This window comes from Oncorhynchus nerka, linkage group LG15 (genome assembly GCF_034236695.1).
Source record: "Oncorhynchus nerka isolate Pitt River linkage group LG15, Oner_Uvic_2.0, whole genome shotgun sequence".
Lineage (NCBI taxonomy): Eukaryota > Metazoa > Chordata > Actinopteri > Salmoniformes > Salmonidae > Oncorhynchus > Oncorhynchus nerka.
The window spans coordinates 6,960,117-6,968,419 of record NC_088410.1 but is presented as its reverse complement, the minus strand read 5'-3'; positions in this window follow the sequence as shown (position 1 = coordinate 6,968,419).

Sequence of the window (8,303 nt, the reverse complement as noted above, 5' to 3'; positions counted from 1 at the left end):
ATCGTACCAGCCTTATGGATCCTGGGTTCATGACATATCGTACCAGCCTTATGGATCCTGGGTTCATGACATATCGTACCAGCCTTATGGGTCCTGGGTTCATGACATGGGGTACCAGCCTTATGGATCCTGGGTTCATGACATATCGTACCAGCCTTATGGGTCTGGGTTCATGACATATCGTACCAGCCTTATGGATCCTGGGTTCATGACATATCGTACCTGGGTTCATGACATATCGCCAGCCTTATGGATCCTGGGTTCATGACATATCGTACCAGCCTTATGGATCCTGGGTTCATGACATATCGTACCAGCCTTATGGATCCTGGGTTCATGACATATCGTACCAGCCTTATGGGTCCTGGGTTCATGACATGGGGTACCAGCCTTATGGATCCTGGGTTCATGACATATCGTTCCAGCCTTATGGGTCTGGGTTCATGACATATCGTACCAGCCTTATGGATCCTGGGTTCATGACATATCGTACCAGCCTTATGGGTCCTGGGTTCATGACATGGGTTACCAGCCTTATGGGTCCTGGGTTCATGACATATCGTACCAGCCTTATGGGTCTGGGTTCATGACATATACTACCAGCCTTATGGGTCTGGATTCATGACATATCGTACCAGCCTTATGGGTCTGGATTCATGACATATCGTACCAGCCTTATGGGTCTGGATTCATGACATATCATACCAGCCTTATGGGTCAGTGTTCATGACATATCGTACCAGCCTTATGGATCCTGGGTTCATGACATATCGTACCAGCCTTATGGATCCTGGGTTCATGACATATCGTACCAGCCTTATGGATCCTGGGTTCATGACATATCGTACCAGCCTTATGGGTCTTGGGTTCATGACATATCGTACCAGCCTTATGGATACTGGGTTCATGACATATCCTACCAGCCTTATGGGTCCTGGGTTCATGACATATCGTACCAGCCTTATGGGTCTGGGTTCATGACATATCGTACCAGCCTTATGGGTCTGGATTCATGACATATCGTACCAGCCTTATGGGTCTGGATTCATGACATATCGTACCAGCCTTATGGGTCTGGGTTCATGACATATAGTACCAGCCTTATGGATCCTGGGTTCATGACATATCGTACCAGCCTTATGGATCCTGGGTTCATGACATATCATACCAGCCTTATGGATCCTGGGTTCATGACATATCGTACCAGCCTTATGGATCCTGGGTTCATGACATATCGTACCAGCCTTATGGATCTGGGTTCATGACATATCGTACCAGCCTTATGGATCCTGGGTTCATGACATGATCGTACCAGCCTTATGGATCCTGGGTTCATGACATATCTTACCAGCCTTATGGATCCTGGGTTCATGACATATCGTACCAGCCTTATGGATCCTGGGTTCATGACATATCGTACCAGCCTTATGGATCCTGGGTTCATGACATATCGTACCAGCCTTATGGGTCTGGATTCATGACATATCGTACCAGCCTTATGGGTCTGGGTTCATGACATATCGTACCAGCCTTATGGGTCTGGGTTCATGACATATAGTACCAGCCTTATGGATCCTGGGTTCATGACATATCGTACCAGCCTTATGGATCTGGGTTCATGACATATCGTACCAGCCTTATGGATCCTGGGTTCATGACATATCGTACCAGCCTTATGGATCCTGGGTTCATGACATATCGTACCAGCCTTATGGATCCTGGGTTCATGACATATCGTACCAGCCTTATGGGTCCTGGGTTCATGACATGGGGTACCAGCCTTATGGATCCTGGGTTCATGACATATCGTTCAGCCTTATGGGTCTGGGTTCATGACATATCGTACCAGCCTTATGGATCCTGGGTTCATGACATATCGTACCAGCCTTATGGGTCCTGGGTTCATGACATGGGTTACCAGCCTTATGGGTCCTGGGTTCATGACATATCGTACCAGCCTTATGGGTCTGGGTTCATGACATATACTACCAGCCTTATGGGTCTGGATTCATGACATATCATACCAGCCTTATGGATCCTGGGTTCATGACATATCGTTCCAGCCTTATGGGTCTGGGTTCATGACATATCATACCAGCCTTATGGGTCAGTGTTCATGACATATCGTACCAGCCTTATGGATCCTGGGTTCATGACATATCGTACCAGCCTTATGGATCCTGGGTTCATGACATATCGTACCAGCCTTATGGATCCTGGGTTCATGACATATCGTACCAGCCTTATGGGTCCTGGGTTCATGACATATCGGGTTCACCAGCCTTATGGATACTGGGTTCATGACATATCCTACCAGCCTTATGGGTCCTGGGTTCATGACATATCGTACCAGCCTTATGGGTCCTGGGTTCATGACATATCGTACCAGCCTTATGGGTCTGGGTTCATGACATATCGTACCAGCCTTATGGGTCTGGGTTCATGACATATCGTACCAGCCTTATGGGTCTGGGTTCATGACATATAGTACCAGCCTTATGGATCCTGGGTTCATGACATATCGTACCAGCCTTATGGATCCTGGGTTCATGACATATCATACCAGCCTTATGGATCCTGGGTTCATGACATATCGTACCAGCCTTATGGATCCTGGGTTCATGACATATCGTACCAGCCTTATGGATCTGGGTTCATGACATATCGTACCAGCCTTATGGATCCTGGGTTCATGACATGAGGTACCAGCCTTATGGATCCTGGGTTCATGACATATCTTACCAGCCTTATGGATCCTGGGTTCATGACATATCGTACCAGCCTTATGGATCCTGGGTTCATGACATATCGTACCAGCCTTATGGATCCTGGGTTCATGACATATCGTTCACCAGCCTTATGGATCTGGGTTCATGACATATCGTACCAGCCTTATGGATCCTGGGTTCATGACATATCGTACCAGCCTTATGGATCCTGGGTTCATGACATATCGTACCAGCCTTATGGATCCTGGGTTCATGACATATCGTACCAGCCTTATGGGTCCTGGGTTCATGACATGGGGTACCAGCCTTATGGATCCTGGGTTCATGACATATCGTTCCAGCCTTATGGGTCTGGGTTCATGACATATCGTACCAGCCTTATGGATCCTGGGTTCATGACATATCGTACCAGCCTTATGGGTCCTGGGTTCATGACATATCGTTACCAGCCTTATGGGTCCTGGGTTCATGACATATCGTACCAGCCTTATGGGTCTGGGTTCATGACATATACTACCAGCCTTATGGGTCTGGATTCATGACATATCGTACCAGCCTTATGGGTCTGGATTCATGACATATCGTACCAGCCTTATGGGTCTGGGTTCATGACATATCATACCAGCCTTATGGCTCCTGGGTTCATGACATATCGTACCAGCCTTATGGGTCTGGGTTCATGACATATCGTACCAGCCTTATGGGTCTGGGTTCATGACATATAGTACCAGCCTTATGGATCCTGGGTTCATGACATATCGTACCAGCCTTATGGGTCCTGGGTTCATGACATATCGTACCAGCCTTATGGATCCTGGGTTCATGACAGATCGTACCAGCCTTATGGATCTTGGGTTCATGACATATCGTACCAGCCTTATGGGTCAGGGTTCATGACATATCGTACCAGCCTTATGGATCCTGGGTTCATGACATATCATACCAGCCTTATAGGTCTGGGTTCATGACATATCGTACCAGCCTTATGGATCCTGGGTTCATGACATATCGTACCAGCCTTATGGGTCCTGGGTTCATGACATGAGGTACCAGCCTTATGGATCCTGGGTTCATGACATATCTTACCAGCCTTATGGATCCTGGGTTCATGACATATCGTACCAGCCTTATGGATCCTGGGTTCATGACATATCGTACCAGCCTTATGGATCCTGGGTTCATGACATATCGTACCAGCCTTATGGATCTGGGTTCATGACATATCGTACCAGCCTTATGGATCCTGGGTTCATGACATATCGTACCAGCCTTATGGGTCTGGGTTCATGACATATCGTACCAGCCTTATGGATCCTGGGTTCATGACATATCATACCAGCCTTATAGGTCTGGGTTCATGACATATCGTACCAGCCTTATGGATGCTGGGTTCATGAGGTACCAGCCTTATGGGTCCTGGGTTCATGACATGAGGTACCAGCCTTATGGATCCTGGGTTCATGACATATCTTACCAGCCTTATGGATCCTGGGTTCATGACATATCGTACCAGCCTTATGGATCCTGGGTTCATGACATATCGTACCAGCCTTATGGATCCTGGGTTCATGACATATCGTACCAGCCTTATGGGTCCTGGGTTCATGACATGGGGTACCAGCCTTATGGATCCTGGGTTCATGACATATCGTTCCAGCCTTATGGGTCTGGGTTCATGACATATCGTACCAGCCTTATGGATCCTGGGTTCATGACATATCGTACCAGCCTTATGGGTCCTGGGTTCATGACATGGGTTACCAGCCTTATGGGTCCTGGGTTCATGACATATCGTACCAGCCTTATGGGTCTGGGTTCATGACATATACTACCAGCCTTATGGGTCTGGATTCATGACATATCGTACCAGCCTTATGGGTCTGGATTCATGACATATCGTACCAGCCTTATGGGTCAGTGTTCATGACATATCGTACCAGCCTTATGGCTCCTGGGTTCATGACATATCGTACCAGCCTTATGGGTCTGGATTCATGACATATCGTACCAGCCTTATGGGTCTGGGTTCATGACATATCATACCAGCCTTATGGCTCCTGGGTTCATGACATATCGTACCAGCCTTATGGGTCTGGATTCATGACATATCGTACCAGCCTTATGGGTCTGGGTTCATGACATATAGTACCAGCCTTATGGATCCTGGGTTCATGACATATCGTACCAGCCTTATGGGTCCTGGGTTCATGACATGGGGTACCAGCCTTATGGATCCTGGGTTCATGACAGATCGTACCAGCCTTATGGATCTTGGGTTCATGACATATCGTACCAGCCTTATGGGTCAGGGTTCATGACATATCGTACCAGCCTTATGGATCCTGGGTTCATGACATATCATACCAGCCTTATAGGTCTGGGTTCATGACATATCGTACCAGCCTTATGGATCCTGGGTTCATGACATATCGTACCAGCCTTATGGGTCAGGGTTCATGACATATCGTACCAGCCTTATGGATCTGGGTTCATGACATATCGTACCAGCCTTATGGATCCTGGGTTCATGACATATCGTACCAGCCTTATGGGTCCTGGGTTCATGACATGGGGTACCAGCCTTATGGATCCTGGGTTCATGACATATCGTTCCAGCCTTATGGGTCTGGGTTCATGACATATCGTACCAGCCTTATGGATCCTGGGTTCATGACATATCGTACCAGCCTTATGGGTCCTGGGTTCATGACATGGGTTACCAGCCTTATGGGTCCTGGGTTCATGACATATCGTACCAGCCTTATGGGTCTGGGTTCATGACATATACTACCAGCCTTATGGGTCTGGATTCATGACATATCGTACCAGCCTTATGGGTCTGGATTCATGACATATCGTACCAGCCTTATGGGTCTGGGTTCATGACATATCATACCAGCCTTATGGCTCCTGGGTTCATGACATATCGTACCAGCCTTATGGGTCTGGATTCATGACATATCGTACCAGCCTTATGGGTCTGGGTTCATGACATATAGTACCAGCCTTATGGATCCTGGGTTCATGACATATCGTACCAGCCTTATGGGTCCTGGGTTCATGACATGGGGTACCAGTCTTATGGATCCTGGGTTCATGACAGATCGTACCAGCCTTATGGATCTTGGGTTCATGACATATCGTACCAGCCTTATGGGTCAGGGTTCATGACATATCGTACCAGCCTTATGGATCCTGGGTTCATGACATATCATACCAGCCTTATAGGTCTGGGTTCATGACATATCGTACCAGCCTTATGGATCCTGGGTTCATGAGGTACCAGCCTTATGGGTCCTGGGTTCATGACATGAGGTACCAGCCTTATGGATCCTGGGTTCATGACATATCTTACCAGCCTTATGGATCCTGGGTTCATGACATATCGTACCAGCCTTATGGATCCTGGGTTCATGACATATCGTACCAGCCTTATGGATCCTGGGTTCATGACATATCGTACCAGCCTTATGGATCTGGGTTCATGACATATCGTACCAGCCTTATGGATCCTGGGTTCATGACATATCGTTCCAGCCTTATGGGTCTGGGTTCATGACATATCGTACCAGCCTTATGGATCCTGGGTTCATGACATATCATACCAGCCTTATAGGTCTGGGTTCATGACATATCGTACCAGCCTTATGGATCCTGGGTTCATGAGGTACCAGCCTTATGGGTCCTGGGTTCATGACATGAGGTACCAGCCTTATGGATCCTGGGTTCATGACATATCTTACCAGCCTTATGGATCCTGGGTTCATGACATATCGTACCAGCCTTATGGATCCTGGGTTCATGACATATCGTACCAGCCTTATGGATCCTGGGTTCATGACATATCGTACCAGCCTTATGGGTCCTGGGTTCATGACATGGGGTACCAGCCTTATGGATCCTGGGTTCATGACATATCGTTCCAGCCTTATGGGTCTGGGTTCATGACATATCGTACCAGCCTTATGGATCCTGGGTTCATGACATATCGTACCAGCCTTATGGATCCTGGGTTCATGACATATCGTACCAGCCTTATGGGTCCTGGGTTCATGACATGGGTTACCAGCCTTATGGGTCCTGGGTTCATGACATATCGTACCAGCCTTATGGGTCTGGGTTCATGACATATACTACCAGCCTTATGGGTCTGGATTCATGACATATCGTACCAGCCTTATGGGTCTGGATTCATGACATATCGTACCAGCCTTATGGGTCAGTGTTCATGACATATCGTACCAGCCTTATGGCTCCTGGGTTCATGACATATCGTACCAGCCTTATGGGTCTGGATTCATGACATATCGTACCAGCCTTATGGGTCTGGGTTCATGACATATCATACCAGCCTTATGGCTCCTGGGTTCATGACATATCGTACCAGCCTTATGGGTCTGGATTCATGACATATCGTACCAGCCTTATGGGTCTGGGTTCATGACATATAGTACCAGCCTTATGGGTCCTGGGTTCATGACATATCGTACCAGCCTTATGGGTCCTGGGTTCATGACATGGGGTACCAGCCTTATGGATCCTGGGTTCATGACAGATCGTACCAGCCTTATGGATCTTGGGTTCATGACATATCGTACCAGCCTTATGGGTCAGGGTTCATGACATATCGTACCAGCCTTATGGATCCTGGGTTCATGACATATCATACCAGCCTTATAGGTCTGGGTTCATGACATATCGTACCAGCCTTATGGATCCTGGGTTCATGACATATCGTACCAGCCTTATGGGTCAGGGTTCATGACATATCGTACCAGCCTTATGGATCTTGGGTTCATGACATATCGTACCAGCCTTATGGATCTTGACATGGGGTACCAGCCTACTCATTGACACCCACAGTTCTGAGCATCTGAGATGTAATGTAATGTAATCTGATACACGTCAGATCAGTTTCTTTGATCTTCTGTGTGAGGATAATGTTGTATACACTGATCTTTACACGACATCCGCCAAAGATGGTCCCTCTCCTTGTTCGGGCGGCATTCGCCGGTCGACGTTACCGGCTTTCTAGCCACCGCCGATCCACTTTTCATTTTCCATTTGTTCTGTCTTTGTCTTATCACACCTGGCTTCACTCAATCAATTACTTGTTTATGATTTAACCCTCTGTTCCCCGTGTTGTATTTGTGAGTGATTGTTTATTGTATTTCCGGTCCGTCGTGGTGTGCTCGTTCTAAAAATATTTCCACAGTTAAAGTCCTGTAAAGTCCTGTAATAAGAGCTAAAACGCTAATATTTCTGTAAACTCTTCACATTTCATGGACTCAAGATCCAGAGGTAACGCTGTACAGTTTAATAGAAGTCTGCCTCAATGCAATTCTAATACAGCCACAGTGGGACTTCAACTATTTTTTGTGTGTCAAATGAACTACTTATTGTCTTTTGTTTAATTCATGTAACAACATTCCAACCCTGTTCAGCATTATCTAATCCAAATATGGCATTATTACATGATTTGTATCTGTTTGCATCAGTTCCAGTATGGGACTCTTATTTTGAAGTTGAACCGCAAATAACATTGTGGTTCATCATTATTCTAGCAAGCATCAC